The sequence below is a fragment of the Camelus bactrianus genome, chromosome X (assembly GCF_048773025.1).
Source record: "Camelus bactrianus isolate YW-2024 breed Bactrian camel chromosome X, ASM4877302v1, whole genome shotgun sequence".
Taxonomy (NCBI): domain Eukaryota; kingdom Metazoa; phylum Chordata; class Mammalia; order Artiodactyla; family Camelidae; genus Camelus; species Camelus bactrianus.
In genome coordinates, this window is record NC_133575.1 from 55,595,902 (window position 1) to 55,612,679 (window position 16,778).

Below are 16,778 nucleotides of genomic sequence, written 5' to 3' on the forward strand. Positions count from 1 at the left end.
GAGGGGTGGAAGACTCTGGAAAGGATTCTTTTTAAGGTAGAAAGGGGAAAGTGAAAGGACACAGGCTCTATGAGACTGAAACAGCTCGGTCCCAGTCAGCAAGGCACTTGCTTTCAGGATGGTGTGTGGAGAGTGCAGAGTTCTCACAAAGAAAGAAAAGGTGGGATGGGAAGGGAGGAAAGTCAGATTCTTTACTGGGGAAGGAAAAAGAGAGGGGGCTGAACATTTCCTGGTTGAACAAGAAGACTGTGACATGATGGTCTTGTATTTAGGAGAGAAGGGTTTTGTTTGGACACGCATAGGGAGAACGCTTTCTGGGTGGGAAGTCAGCAAAACAGAGAACCGGGCAGACCCGAGGGCCCCTGCTGGGGGAGGGGCTGCCCGCCAATTCGAGCCCTGGGGGCTGCTTCTGTCCCTTAGCTGGGGCCTCAGAGCTCCCTTCGCAGCCCAGTCCTGTTGATACAGGAAAACAAATGTGGGGCATGAGAAGGGCTGTGTCCCAGGCTTCGTTTGAGCCCTTGGGATGTGCCCCACCAGGCGTGGGTCCTTGGCTTCGCACAGGAAAGAATTCAAGAGCAAGCCACAGTTGAGTAAAGGTAGATTTATTCAGAGAGATACATTGAAAGGCAACAGAAAGGCCATGAGGTGTGGGGGCTGGGTGCTCAGATTAAAAGTAGACACACACTCCATAGAGAGAGGGGCACCGCGAGGCCCGTGTTGCTGGTTTTATGGGTTTGGTGATTTCATATGCTAATAAGTAGAAGGACCAGACTAAGGGGAAGGGGCTGGGATTCCCAGGGAGTTGGCCATTTCCCACACTTTGACCTTTTGTGGCTAGCCTTGGGACTGCCATGGTGCCTGTGGGCATGTTATTCACCATGTTAATGTTACAATGGGCGTATAATGAAGCTCAAGATCTGCTAGAAGTTAAATCTCTTCATCCTGAGCCTCAAGGCCTACTGGGGGTTGAATCGTTTACCATTTTGATGTTAATTGCTGTGGCATTCCTTGAGTGGCTGTGCCCTGCCCCCTTCCATCCTGTCTCACCATGATGACAGAGAAAGAGCAAAGGCCGGGCTGAAGCTTGAGCCCCTTGCGTGTGCTCCTGCATTTAACAGGGGGAGGGGTGTGGTGGGCCTGAGGATGACTCTGGGTGGTGAGAAGGATGTTTTGGATTTTCCCACGTGGGACCTGGGGACCTGCCAGCAGCCACCGCAGATTTATCTCAGAGGCATTATGGCTTCTCTCACTCAAATTCTTTTTCATTTTTTTTTTCTTTTTAAAAAGTATTTAATCTAAATTTAACTTCAGTTTTTTTTTTTTTAAGAAGGAACTTTTTCTTTTTCTTTTCTTTGGGGCTCTTTTGTGGGGGGGATAGGTAATTAGGTGTATTCATCTGTTAGTGGAGGCCCTGGGGCTTGAACCCAGGATCCCGTGCTCACTAAGCACATGCTGTACCACTGAGCTCTACTACCCACCCCATCATCTTTTTCTTTTTGCTTTAGCTGCCAAGAAGCTTAGAGCTGAATTTCTAGTCGGCCTTTAACACTTACCCTGACTTCATGGCATGCATTTTTATGACTTTACCTCCCCCTGGTTTCATTTAAGTATTGAATCTCCATTTTCTCTTCACTCTCACTTTTGTCTTTTTGTTGTTATGGTTGTTAAGTTGTATTTAAAAAATTGTTTAAGTTCTCATTTAGCAGGAGGCTGAAAGTAAATAAATATATTGTGAAGGAAAAGCCAGGCTGGGCTAACAAGATAATTCACAAATCTAAGTATCGCAATACTGATCTGAGTTCTGCTGGACTAACTTGTAAATCTAAGTTAATTAGTGATGGTTTGCTGTTCATGTTTTTTTGCTAGCCAGCTGGGTTTTCAAAGATATATATCTGGCTTTGGAATGTTGGTTTGCTGCCTCCCCGCCTCCACTTTTGTGATGATAGTGCTGCTAAAGCTATTCCATGCCTATTGGCCGAATACCCCAAGCTTGTACTTTACCCTATAAAACCTCATGCACACGTCTTGGAGGTGCTCAGAGCTTCGGAGCAGAAGCCCCTCTGAGCCCGCCGGCATAATATATCTGAGCACTCCAACCCTCCGAGTGGTGCTTGTTTCTTAACTGGCCTGTCGTTTCTGTAACAATGTAAACAAACATCACACTTAAACTCTTTTATACATTCTAAGCTGTTTAGTAGTTACTTAAAAACCGAATTGAATACTAAAGTGATAAAATTTTTAAATTATTGTTTAATTTTTTATAAAGGTATAGTTGATTTGCAATATTATATAAGTTTCAGGTGTAGAATAGATTCATTATTTTTAATGTTATGCTCCATTTATTGTTATTGTAAAACATTGGCTATATTCCCTGTGTTGTAAGATGCACCCTTGTAGCGTGTTTATGTTACATGTAGCAGTTTGTATAAGAAAGTTGGGTAACACAGAGTCTGGAGCGTGGCTGTTTCTGACCCAGGTTCACGGTCACCCTGCCTGTCAGAGTCCAGGCCCTCACTCCTGTTTTCAGGGGAGTGAGTGGAGGCAGCTCTCATCAGCGCTGGCACCACACTCTGAGTGGCAGTGACAGCAGTGACTGTCTGTGGACGTGCAAATTGTTGTTCCAGGAGATTTACATGCATTTCTGCATTTAATACTTAAAGCCCTCCTGTGAGGAATCGTTTTATTTTTTTTTGTTACGGAAGTGACAGGCCAGCCAAGAAACAAGTACCACTCAGAGGGTTGGAGTACTCAGATGTATTACACCGGCGGGCTCAGAGGGGCTTCTGCTCCAAAGCTCTGAGCAATTCCAAGACGTGCACGTGAGGTTTTATAGGGTAAAATACAAGCTTGAGGTATTCGGCCAATAGGCATGGAACAGCTTTAGCAGCATCATTATCACAAAAGTGGAGGCAGGGAGGCAGCAAACCAACACTAATTAACTTAGATTTATGAGTTAGTCCAGCAGAACTCAGATCAGTATTCTGATACTTAGATTTGTGAGTTGTGTTGTTAGCCCAGCCCAGAATCTCCTTCACCTTCCTAGACTTGTGAGTTATATTGTTAGACCAGCCCGGCTTTTCCTTCACATTTTAATGAGTAATATACTTTATTTTTATTTTGATAGACTTCAAAACTCTGGAAAATTTACAGGAGTAGTATGATGAATGCTTAGATACACTTCACCTAAAAGGGCAGTATTTGCCCTTTTGTGTCTGGCTTATTTTAGCATAATATTTCAAGGTTCATCCATGTTGTAGCCTGAATCAGTACTTTATTCTTTTGGTTTGATAATATCCTTTTTTGTTTTTTTTTGGTCTATTTAAAAATATTTTCATTGAAGTCTAGTCAGTTTATAATATTGTGTCAGTTTCTTGTGTACAGCACAACACTTCAGTTATATAGGAACATACATTTTCATATTCTTTTTAAACATAAGTTACTATAAGATATTAAATATATCTCCCTGTGCTATCAGTATAAACTTGCTCTTTATTCTATACATTGTCAATATCAGCAAATCTTGAACTCCCAATTTATCCCTTCTGACACCCTCTCCCCTCTGGTAACCATAGTTTGCTTTCTATGTCTCTGTGTCTCTTTCTGTTCCATGGATCAGTTTGTCTATTTTTTTCTTTTTTTTAGATTCCACATATGAGCTATCTCATATGATATTTTTCTTTCTCTTTCTGGCTTACTTCACTTAGAATGACATTTTCCATGTCCATTCATGTACCTGCAAATGGCATTATTTTATTATTTTTTATGGCTGAGTAGTAGTCTATTGTATAAATATACTACAATCTCTTTATCCAGTCATCTGTCAGTGGACATTTAGGTTGTTTCCATGTCTTAGTTATTGTAAATAGTGATGCTGTGAACATTGGGGTGCAGGTGCCTTTTTGAATTAGGGTTCCTTCTGGATATATGCCCAGGAGTGGGATTGCTGGGTCATATGGGAAGTCAATTTTTTGTCTTTTGAGGAATCTCTGTACTGTTTTCCACAATGGCTCCACCAAACTGCATTCGCATCACAGTGTAGGAGGGTTACCTTTTCTCTACAGCCTCTCTAGCATTTATTGTTTGTGAACTTCTGAATGATGGCTATTCTGACAGGTGTGATGTGATACCTGATTGTAGTTTTGATTTGCATTTCTCTGATAATGATATTGAGCATTTTTTCTTGTGCCTATTGGCTATTTGTATCTCTTCATTGGAGATATGTTTGTTTAGGTCTTCGGCCCATTTTTGGATTGAATTGTTTGTTTTTCTTTCTTATTAAGTGTAAAAGCTGTTTATATATTCTGGGAAGTAAGCCCTTGTAATTCTCATTTATTGCAAATATTTTCTCCCATTCCATAGGTTGTCTTTTTGTTTTGCTTATTGTTTCCTTTGCTGTGCAAAAGCTTGAAAGTTTAATTAGATCCCACTTGTATATTTTTGCTTTTATTTCTATTGCTTGGGTAGACTGCTCTAGAAGAACATTGCTGAGATGTATGTCAGATGTTTTGCCTATGTTTTCTTCTAAGAGGTTTATAGTGTCTTTTCTACATGTTTAAGTCTTTAAGTCATTTTGAATTTATTTTTGTGTATGCTGTGAGTGAGTAGTCTAACTACATTGATTTACATGCAGCTGTCCAGTTTTCCCTACACCATTTGCTGAAGAGACTGTCTTTACTCCATTGTATGTTCTCACCTCCTTTGTCAAAGATTCAATGACCAAAAGTGTGTGGGACTATTCTTGATAATTTTGTTTATCCATTCATTGATGGATGGATATTGTTTGTAACTTTTGGCTACTCTGAATAATACTGCTATGAATATTGATGTGCAAGTTTTTGTGAGAATGTTTTCATTCTGTTGGCTGTACAGTTGGCCTGCCATATCTGTAGTTTCCACTTCATGGATACAAATGGCTGATTGTAAAGGGACTCGAACATCCTTGGATTTTGGTATCCAGGGTGGGTGTTCCTGAAACCAACCCCCCGAGGATACTGAGGGATGACTCTATATGTAGGAGTGGAACTGCTGAGCCATATGATAACTTTAACCTTTTGAGGAAAGACCAGACTTTTCCAAGGCAGCTGCACTGTTGTCCCTTTCCACTGGCCTCATATGAGGGTTCCCATTTCTCTGCCTCCTGACCGACTCTTGTTATTGTCCATGTTTTGATTATAACCATCCTAGTGGGTGTAAGATGAGATCTCATTTTGATTTTTATTTGGCTAGTGATGCTGAGCATCTTTTCATATACTTATTGGCCATTTGTGTATCTATTTAAATCCTTGGCAAATTTAAAAATTGGGTCGATTTTCTTTGTATTGTTCAGTTGTAAGCATTTGTTATATATCCTGGATGCTAGTCTCTTATTAGATACATGCTTTGCAAAATTTTTCTCCGGTTCTGCAGAGTGTCATTTCACTTTACTTTTTTTAAACATTAAAACAATTTCTTTATGGTAGAGGTAATTAGGTTTATTCATTTATTTTATTTCTTTGCTAAGCACGCACTCTATTGCTTGAGCTACCCCCTTCCCCTGTCATTTCATTTTCTTGATGATGTCCTTTGCAACAAAAATGTTTTAATTTTGATGAAGTCCAGTTTATCTGTTTTTTTTTCTTCTATCACATGTGCTCTTGGTATTGTACCTAAGAAATCATAGCCTATCCTAGGACCACAAAGATTTATACTATGTCTTCTTTTAGAAACTTTATAGGTTTAGTTCTTAAGTTTCTGTCTGTGATCCATTTTGAATTAATTTTTATTTATTATATACAATAGGGGAGTCCAGATTCCAGATTCATTATTTTGCCTGCAGATACCCAGGTGTCCCTGCACCATTTGTTGAATAGACTTTTCTTTCAATGGAGTGTTGTTGGCACCATTGTGGAAAACTGACTGTAAATGTAAGGTTTTATTCCCTGGAGTTTTATTCTGTCTCATAGATTTATGTATCCAAATTTATGCCAGTACCATACTGACTTGAGTACTATAGTTTTGTAGTAACCTTTAAAGTGAGTCCTCCAACTTTGCTCTTTTTCAAGAGAGTTTTGGCTGTCCTGTGTCCCTTGCACTTCCATATGAATTTTGGGATCAGTTTTTCAATTTTTCCAAAGAAGCCAGCTGGAATTTTGATAGGGATACCATTGAATTTGTAGATCACTTTGGGGAGTTTTAACATTTTTAACAATATTGTCAACCATTCCAAGAACATGGGATGTCTTCCATATATGTAGATCTTTTAAATTTTCTTTGGTGGTACTTCAAAATGTTCAATGTACAAATCTTGTAAATTTTTGTTAAATATACCTCTCATTTTATTTTTAATGCTGTTGTAAATGGAAAGACTGTGCTTCTTAAGGGTGGGACTATATATCAATTTGTTTATTTCTAGGATTCATATACAGCAAATACGCTAGGTTTATATTTGCTACATAAATCTATCCAGAACTATTCCCACCCCCATGTTATAAGAAACCAAGACCCAGGTTAAGCTACCTGAACACCTACGTGGAAGTGACAAATGAGAACCTTTGGTGGGGCACTGTGCAGATGATACTGAGAGCTTATTCAGGATGGCTTCTTCTTAATTTCTTTTAAACAACCATTTTGGTGTATTTAGTCAGATACATTAAGAACATGCCCTTTTCATGTGCAGAGGAGCTGGACTATCATTTTCAAATAATTTCTAATGAGAGTGTTGTACTTGAAACCTAAGTTGCATCAATCTTTGAAGATTTATATTTCAGGAGCTTTGACTAAAGAACACCTGTCTTTATTCAATAACTACAACTAAATGCTCAAACAACATGTAAGAGTTTGAGCAAACTGCCCCTTCCCCGTAGTACTGGTTGGCTGCAGCTGTAACTGGAGTCAGCACTTACCTCTCCCAGTACACTTGTGCTGATCTGCTCAAAGGGGTTCATTCAACAGTTTGTCAGTAGTCTGTTGGACAAAGCCATAAAGCATTGATTTAATGTTGCTGGAATGGAATATTCTTAATAATATTAAGTAAGCACATATTGAGTGCTTACTGTATGTTAGGAATTGTCTCTCAGTCTCACATGAATATAATTTCTCTTAAAACCTCACATATTTCCTTGTTATTCTCACTTTACAGATAAGGAGACTGAGAATTAAGTCTTCTTTTTTTGGGGGGAGCTCATTATCAATGACTGGAAGTTGTAAGGAAAAAGATATTGATTCATCCTGAGAAAACATTTTTCTGAGAGTCAGCATTGAAGAGGGTGACCACTGAAGAGGGTGATCATTGTTCGAGTGTGACGAGCCCTGGGTTGTACGGAGTCAGCATCCTTGTCCTGGACATGGCACATGTAGAGCTGCGTGGTGGGTGAGGCGGCACGGCCGTGCAGGGAACGAGGATGCTGGGCCGTGGGGCTGTGCTCAGGCATGGTGGGGCTTTCTCCTAAGGGCAGTGGACCATCTTTGACAGATTTTAAGTAGGGGAGTGGGGGGCTCTCATAGATCACTTTTGTGCTTGTAGAATGCTTGGAAACATTCAGAAGGCTCAGCAGAAGGTGTTGTGATGAGTCAGAGTAGGGTGGCTGCAAGGTGTAGCAGCGTTCAATTTTCAAGTGGTTTTCAGTCCCAGGTTTGTGGCTCAGTAGCTGTGTCACTTTGAATGACGCACTCAAGGAAGTGAAACAATTTACCTAATCAATTGAAGCAGTGATGTACCCACTTCCCAGGACTGCTGTGGAGATCCAGTGAGATAACGTGTGCACAGTGTGCAGCATGGTCCCCAGCACAGAGTCAGTGCTGAGTGCCAGTGAATACCTGGTAGGACTGGTCTGGGTGGTGGGACTCGGTGACTGAGGAAATCTGGGCCCTGAAGGAGGGGTCCAGGCACATCTGTGAGTGATGGGCCTGAGCTGGGAGAGGCAGGGAGACCTTGCCCCCCAATCAGGGGCCCTGGGCAGGACGGCAATGGGAGGAGCACTGTAAAGACAGCTCTGCGCAGGTGGAGTTGGAGGTGCCCTTGAGACATCTAAGTGCAGTGTCATGAGCTCACAGAGGAGGTCTGGGTCTGGGCTGTGCATTTGCCTATAATCTTAATACCTGAGGACCCCGAGGTATTGATCACTGAACGTGAAGACATACTTTACAGGACAAGTGAATAGTAGTATCATCTCTGTCATCAAAGCTCAAGTCTCTTTATTCATCACTCGCTTTGCTAATTGGGTACTTACAGAGTTCACTTCACCGCCCTCCCCTGGGCTCAGGCTCCACAGTAAAGAGCTGGTGAGCCTCCCTCTTTTCTGGAAGAAGATGCATTTAGCTGGTAGCCTTGTATACCTCACCAGACTTAGAATTTTAGTTTGTTGTTTTAATTTTATTTTCTGTTGGCCATCTCCTAACAGGAGAGATATTTTACCTCATGGTCATGTTTCAATTAGCTGTTACTGAGAATTGCTGATCTGATCCATAATGTATGTATTTTATTAACATTGTAGAGTATTTATCATTTTTCTGTCTTTGCCCTTTAATTTTGTATGCCCCTTCAAGGCTCTATCCTATTTGGGGCCTTATTTTTTTTAATTAAAAAACATCTGTTAGCAGTTAAGAAAACAAAAGAAAAGAAAAAATGCACATGATACCTAAATTTAGAAAATATCTAGTGTGTTTTCTGTCTCGGCAATGGTGGGTTCTAGAAACTCGTGAAAACCTTCATTACACGTTACTTAAAATGCTGATTAAGAAATAAATCCTTCCTTCCTCGTCTTTCAAGTTGCACAGCTAATTGTCGAGAAAGTGAGGGGAACTCCTCAGAAGTCAAGACAAACCAGAAAGCAGGGATTCTGGGAGATAAGCAAGCCTTAGAAGCCCTGAGGTGCCAGTTGGCTCCTGAACTGAGTTTCAGTTGCCCTGACAGGAGGGCAGGAGTTGGATGGCTTGGAGTTGGATGGCTGATCATATTCAAGGCCAAGCCCATCCTGAGAAGCCTGGTTTACTAAAGGGTTAACTAGAAAAAAAAAAAAAACAAACATTCCTCAAGGGAAGAAAGTAAGGAAATTCAATTTTGTTAGAAGGGGGGAAAAACAAATCCAAAGTAAGGATTTAGTTTAAAGCTGTTCTGGCATGAGATTGACCACAAACTCCTGGCAGAAAAGCACAGCTCCTCCTGGAATGAGAAGTTGTGTTTTGAATGAATCAGTGAACAGCCATTCCAAAAAAGGCCTCCAGAGTCTTCTGGATCAAGATACTGGACCCCAAATACCTCTCTTCCAAGGTCTCATTTAAATAACCAAAAAGGTTTTAAAGGAAAGAAGCCATAATCATAGTTCTATTTATTGACATCACTATATGCTAGGAATTCAGAGGTGACTATGGAGTTGTCTTCTCTTTTATAGACCTTACTTTCTGTTTGGGGAGACACACTGACATAGTTGGGGATCTTGGTGGATGGAGGTGTTAGTCTGTTGCAATTAGCCAGGAGAGGAGATTAAGAAAGCAGTGAAGGGTGGGTGACATTTTTAGCTGAGGACAGTCTTGTTCAGTTGGCTTTTAATTGCAGGCTCGATGAATTGTCACTGGAGGGAATAGATCTTACGGAGGATGGACTTAGCTCAGGCCTCTTCAGAATGGACAAGTGAACCTGGAGAAAGACAGTCAAATCTGTGCAGACATTAAAGTCCACATGAACGTGCTCCATCCCTGAGCCAAAGATAGGACAAGTAGGCAGCACTTCTTGAGGACAGAGGAGGGGTTTTTAAAGTTCTCCAAGAATGAATTCCAGGGAACCGGGATTACAAGTTGTCAAACTGTGAGTTTGTTCTTTGGATGTTATACCCACCAAGTGTATTGGCCGTTTATAGGCTTTCATTTCTCTTTAATACATGTCAGGTGATGAGGACGTGGGCACAGTGTTTGACACATTGTCAAGGTGACTTTGGGTACCTGCCTAGGAGCAAGGGCACAGCTGCAGCTGCATCATACATCTTGCCGCCCATCCCGTTCCCCGGCTCCGTGATCACGGCAGAGTGGTTCCTTGTTGACCTGTCCGTCTCCTCTGTGACATTGTAACCCATCAAAAGACTGGAGTGTATTAACTTGGCTTTGTTCCTTTCCATCCTTCTCTTTGAATGATGATGACTGATAGTGAACCCAGTTCTGTTAGCAGATGTTTTACAAGTAGGGCTCTTAGTACAAACCTTGTAATGCCTGCTTTGTGATCTAGAGAAGAAAGTTACAATCTTTCCAAATAGTTTTGATGCACTTATGTGGGAAATTGGTGTAATTTTGAATATGTATTTCCTCTCTGAATAATCATGGCTAGAGATGAATATGGGTAGACATGGAATGTGTTTTCTGTACTTGAAATGTATGGTCCCCTAATTTCTCCCCAGCTTTTTAAAGTCATCACTTGAGTGCTACCTCCAGAGTGTCCCAAAGCATCCACCACTGCCTGTTCTTCAGACACTGTGAGTTCCCAAGTTGGAGAAGGCTGCTGGCTGGTGAGGCATTCTCTGGCACATCTCTGGCTGGCTGATGTGGGCTTAGCACCCAAGGCTTCACAGACAATAACTAACCACAATCACATCCATTTCTTGAACACTCATGGAGGATTTTAGACCTATGCTAGTGGCATACTTTATTTCATTTTGTTTTCCCAACAATCATAATTAGATTTTATCACCTGTATTAATAAGGAAACTGTCAAAGCGAGTGATGTGCAGACTTTGGACTGGAACTCGGGTCTTTCTGATTCCTGTCTCTGTTCCCTCCCTGGCCTATCCTTCCAGATGGCCAGGAGACGCTTCCTCTGTCTTGAGTTTCCTGCTGATGTTACCACTCTCTTTGTTTCTAGTAGAGGAAAACATGTCTAAACTTACTTTCCAGTTGGAAATGGAATGGAGAGTTAATGTTGGAAGCCGGGAGAGTCTGTCCTGTGATGAAGTGGTCTCTGAGCCACTTCCACTGGGAAGTCACATCACTGTCTGGGCCCCTTGCTCAGCCTGTGCACAGGTGAGAGTGCAGATGTGCTGAGCAGTCTTCCTGGACAGGGCAGTGGGTTGGAAACGAGTTTGGGGATTTCGTTTCATTTCATAGGTTCCTGAGGGTCTTGGCCTGGCACTTCAAGTGGGAGCATTCCCTATCCCACGGACTCGTGCTCTGGACCCATGCAGACTTGACGTGACCTCAGCCTGAGGCTCAGGGCCTGTGGTGATGAGGATCATTTTAGTCCAGGGTCTGCTGGCAGCTCTGACACTCCTGGGCTGTGGGACTTTGTCCAGGATGATAACAATTCCTCCCCGAGTTTCAGATTTCCTTGCCTGTGAGCCGGGGTAGTAGTAGTTTCTGAGATAATTATAATGATTCAGTAAGGGGTGCAGCATGTGCTGGCAGGTAGCTGGTGCTTAAGGAGCAGAAGTCGCAGTCACTCTGTCAGCCTTTCACTGTGTGCTCTGTGCTTTGAGAAGTTGTGTTTGGTGAAAGTCCCGCCCAAATCCTAGGGTCTAGATGAAGTGTTGTTCCTTTACTTTCCCTTCCTTTTCCTCTTTCCCTTCTCTGTGTCTCATGTGTAGGTAGCAGATTCCTCTGTTTCAGGGAATACAGGCCTTTCTAGTAAAAGGACAGGCTGAACGTGGAAAGGTGGGGCCCAGAGGGGGTCTAGAGTGTCTGCACAGCGCTGCTCCCCTGCGTTTCAGCATTCGGTCCCATCAGTGCACTAAGTCAACCTTTCTCTTCCTTCCTGTGTCCTCGAGTCTCTGTTTTATGGGAAAACCTTTTTTACGTTTTTTTTTTTTTTTCACTTACGTGTTTCTTTCAGATGCTTGTTGCTTTTCTTCCTGTGCTTCAGCGTTCCAAGGAGGAGAGAATTCAGCAGTGCAGCATCCTCTCCAAGCTCTATGAGTTGATCGTCTTCCACTGCAAGTCTGCCTTCTTCAAGCACGTGGCCCCCAGCATGTTGGAGCCTGGTGAGAAGACCTGCTACCGACTCCTTCTGCAGACACTTCCGGCTACAGTCTGTCGCTGGATCTGCAGGACTTCAACAAAGGTGTTGGAACTAAAACATTGCTTCAGTCCCATTAACCATGCCTGGTTTGGGCCCTGCTGTCCTGTCTCATCAGGGTGAATTCTGATTCATGTAGAAAAGGGCTCAGCAGACTTTTTCTGTCAAGGGCTTGGGAGTAAATATTTCAGGGTCTGCAAGCCTTCTGGTCTCTGGTGCAGCTGATCAGCTCTGCTGTTCAGATGCCAGAGCAGCCAGACAATCCACACACCCACAGAGCTTTATTCACAGCGGTGGCTGGGGCTGCATTGGGTGTGTGAACTGCAGTTTGTCCCCACAGCCTCCTCACTATTGACGCCTGCACCAGAGCGTGCATTTGTGACAATGGGTGAACCTACACTGATGCATCATCATCACCCAGAGACCATACTTGACACTAGGATTTACACTTGGTGGTGTGCACTCTGTGGGTTTGGACAGATGTAAAATGGCACGTATCCACCATCACAGCATCATACAGAGTAGTCTGTCTTAGTGACCATAAAAATGCTCCAGGCTGCACCTCACTCATTGCTCCTTCCCCTCTAACCTCTGACAGCCACTGATCTTTTAGTCTCTGTGGTTTTGCCTTTCCCAGAACACCATACAGTTGAAATCAGACAGTTGCAGATCCTTCCCAGATTGGCTTCTTTCACTTAATAATATGCATTTAAGGTTCCTCCATGTCTTTCCATGCCTTGATAACTCATTATATTTTAGCACCAAATAATAGTCCATTTTATGGCCGGACCACAGGTTATTTATCCATTCACCTACTGAAGAACAGCTTAGTTGCTTCTGAGTTCTGGTGATTATGAATAAAGCTGCTATTAACATCTGTATGCAGATTTGTGTGTGAACATAAGTTTCCATTTCGTCGAGTAAACACCAAGGAGCACAGCTGCCAGATCATATGGTAGGAGTATGTTCAGTTTTGTAAAAAATTGCCAGACTGTCTTCCAAAGTATCTGGGCCATTTTACATTCCCACCAGAAATGCATGAGAATTCCTATCGCTCCACATCCTCACCAGCATTCAGTGTTGTCAGTGTTCTGCGATTTGGCAGTTCTGACAGGTGTGCAGTGGGACCTCGCTGTTTCAGTTTGCATCCCCTTGATGACAGATGCTGTGGAGCATCTTTCCATAGTCTTCTTCGCTTCTAGATTCCTTCTTTGATGAGGTATATGTTCAGGCATTTTGCTCATTTTTTAATCAGGTTATTCATTCTTCTTGTTGAGTTTAAAGAGATTTTGGTATATTCTGGATATCAGCCCTTTATCAGTGTGTCCCTGCCCTTCACCTGCAGCACTGGAGTTGTCCTTTGGGTCTCAGTGGAGTGTCAGCTCTTCAAAGAGGTTCCCTGTCTTCCCTCAGCCTAAATACAGTCCTGGTATTTTTCACTTTCATTGACTCATTTTGTTCTTTTTAAATAGCATTTCCCATAATTTGTAAGTACATTAAAAAAAAAGGGCAATGATTGAACGCTGCCTCCCCCACCAGGCTGTGTGACCTGTGAGAGCAGAGACCCTGTCCCCACTCACCATGTCCCATGACAGCACATGGCAGATGTCCAAGTAAATGTGTGTAACATGGGGCCAAATTTGATGAGCAGCTATGATGACATGTGTTTGCTACCATTTATTGAATAGAGATAGTTTCTTGATCTTAATTATTAAATTGCATGAATGAAACATGTTTCTTTCAAAAAATAAAACAACAAAGCACACCTCCATGTGATTGGTACTTTCTACTTAGCCTTCTGATCCAAGAGGGGAAGTTTATCATCATTTTGTGGAGGATGTTGGGGAGGTAAAGTAAGAGAGTGAGATCAAATAAAGTAAAAATGATAACTATCAGCTGGCTTTATTTTCACTAAGACAAAAAAGTTACTTTGAACCCTATCTCCACTGTTGTTCTGTTGTTTTAAACATTTCTCAGAGAGTTAAATGGAAGTCCACTAAACCCTGAAAGGGAAATTGTGTTCTCAGGACCTGAAAAGCGTTTATGTCTATTTCTTGAGATGCACATTTTCCCCGCTGGTTACAGAAAGTCAAGGTGGGAACACAGCCGTGCACTGTGTGTGTCTGCCAGCTTCACGGGCTGCTCACAGACATTTTCATTTTCTTGTGTTGCCGTGTATGAAGGTTTTCCATCAGACCTTTTGCTCAGCCTTTTCCTGAATGAGAGATTGAATTTTCCACAGGAAATCTTATGAAAGAGAGTGACAAGGCACATGGGTTTCCCAAAAAGCATTAGTTGATGTAGTAAATTCTCACATTGGTGAACGTTTTGAATACAAGCAAGTTGAAAATTTTATCACTAGGTCATATGCCACAAATGTGTCTTAAGAATAAAAAGATTCAGTTTTATAGAAGAAGCAGTTTGAATAAAGTAGAAATTATGATTTGTACACTATTTGGTGTTAAAACATATACTCAGTCTTATCATAATTGCCTGTGGTAGGAACTGGATCATAATTTATTTATTTAAAAAATTCACTAGGTGATATTTGCCCCTTTCTTGATGCAGCGGTGCTGAGGTTAGTTAAGTTGGGCCATTTAGAATTCTTAGCTAGGTTTTCAGGACATTGATTTCAGCCTCTTTATCTTTTTTAGAATCTCTTATTTTGTATCGATCTTTGGTCTTTTGACAATGTGGAAATACTGCAGGGATCTGTCTTTCCATTTTTTCCTGTCTTTGTGGGAAAAGATTTCTGTAAGACAGACTACTAGGACATTAAGGTTTTTGTGTGGGGTAACTTTGGTCAGCTCTAAGGATTTCAATTAATATGTATTAATACTTGCTATTCAGCTAATGATAGTAAAATTATAAAATAACTTAAGTATACATTGACAAGTATAGTACAATAAGCCCATCACCCAAATTAAGGAATTCACAAATTTTTCCATATTTCCTTTATTCAGACCTTTTATCTTTTATTTGTCCTTTGTTGAAGTATTTTACAGCAAATCCCAGAAGTCATGTCATTTTACCCTATGTACTCAAGTAGGCATGTCTGAAAAATGGGGGCCTTTTCTTTGATCAGGTTTTTCCATTTGACCCATGTGCTCGTTATGTACCAGCTTTATGAGGCATCTCACTAGGCATTAGGGATCCTTGGGGCAATGAGACAGTCCTGGCTCCCAAGGAAGTTAAGGGCTGATGGAAGAAACCAACACAGGAGCTTAGGTGCCTCACCTAAGGTACCTGCTGGATGACACCAGTTGGACAAAATCTGTGCACAATACAGTGGAATTGACAGAAGGGACTGGATAGACTTGTAGGGCAGGCAGTGAGAGAGGCGGTCAGCAGGGCTACAAGAGGAGGAATCATTTGATCAGAATCTGAAATCCTTTCTGCCAACCTTTCTACCAAGCCCCCAGGGCCCATCACACACAACCCTGTGCTGTAACTGTTTTTGATTCCTGTTACCACATCTCCTTCAGGAAGGATTTTAAGGTGGAAAATATTTAAAATCAGTAATTGTTGCTAGAAGGGACATAGAACAAGAAATATGGAAACAACACAAATGTCCATCAGCACATGACTGGATAAAGACGAAATGATATATATATACAATGGAATACTACTCAGCCATATAAGATGCCATTTGCAGCAAAATGGATGGACCTGAAGACTGTCATTCTAACTGAAGTGGGGTGGAAAGGGAAAGATAAATGCCATATGACTTCATTTATGAGGAATCTAAAATTAATAACAATAATAATAAGACCACAAATGAACTAATTATTATTTTGATTTCTTGAATATGTGTAAGCACATCTGACTGTCCTTTGTGATTGGATTACCATATTCTGTTTATTATTCTTTTGTAGTTGGCTTTATTCCTCTGGTAACTATGTAAATTTAAAAATCTAAAGCTCTAATCTGTTCTTAGAAACAATAATTAGTACATATATGTAAACTAAAAAAATGCAATATACTCTATACATGTATTTACATGAAATATGTATATGTGGAGTTGAAATGTAATAATTCTACCTAATAAAACTGAAAAAGGAAAAAAATAAAATAATTTGTTAAAAAAATAATCACCCCTCTTTAGATATTAAAACGTTCAGTTCTGAGATTCTGTGAAAGACAACATGGAAGTAGGTTTTTAATTTTTTCTCCTTGCGCCTCAGTGAGCAGCCTGGGCTGCAGAGCTTGGCTGCCACAGGTACCCAGGACTTGCTGCCTTGCTCCTCACTTGTTGGGAGGAAGGTTAGCTGCTTCAGGAATATTTATGCTCTTAGAAGTTGCTTAAAACTCCACAGAGCTTCTGTTTACATGGAGTGTATCTGTCAATATACCCCATTTTAGAAATTAGAACAGAAAACTTTAAACCCAAGGATTGACAAGCGCTCACTGTCCCAGCACATGGTCAAAGCAGTGCTGCCACGGTGGCTTGTGTTGATTCTAGAAAAAGTGCACCGTACACTCAAGAATGAGGGTGAACCCACAGATCTCATCTCAGCCATGCTATGAAGAGCTGGGACCCAAAGCCCCTAAAACAGTGCTGAAGTCCCCAGATGTCCCAGACCACACAGAGCCATGGGACCAAGAATCCAGTGTCTCATGGATCATCAGCAGTGGAGACCACATCCTGGATCAGGAGGAGCAAAAGTAGGGATACAAGGCACACAGTCCTATTGACAGCAAAGCTTTAAAGTTGTTGAATTGACTAAAAGTTTGGAAAAGATTTGCATTTAGAATACTACATTTCCTCTCCTGGAGAAGTTAGAAGGATAACACTGATTAATAGAGG

General features: G+C 41.5%; 1 protein-coding gene across 1 annotated transcript in view; it reads left to right on the forward strand.

Moving 5' to 3' along the window:
* LOC123615329 (uncharacterized) overlaps nt 1–16,036 on the forward strand; it is an 86,304-nt gene extending 70,268 nt beyond the window's left edge. Inside the window, exon 9 of the mRNA XM_074358977.1 lies at nt 11,789–16,036. The gene's annotated coding sequence lies outside the window, so the exon portion shown is untranslated. The remainder of the gene's footprint in view (nt 1–11,788) is intronic.
* Nucleotides 16,037–16,778: the final 742 nt, after the last annotated feature.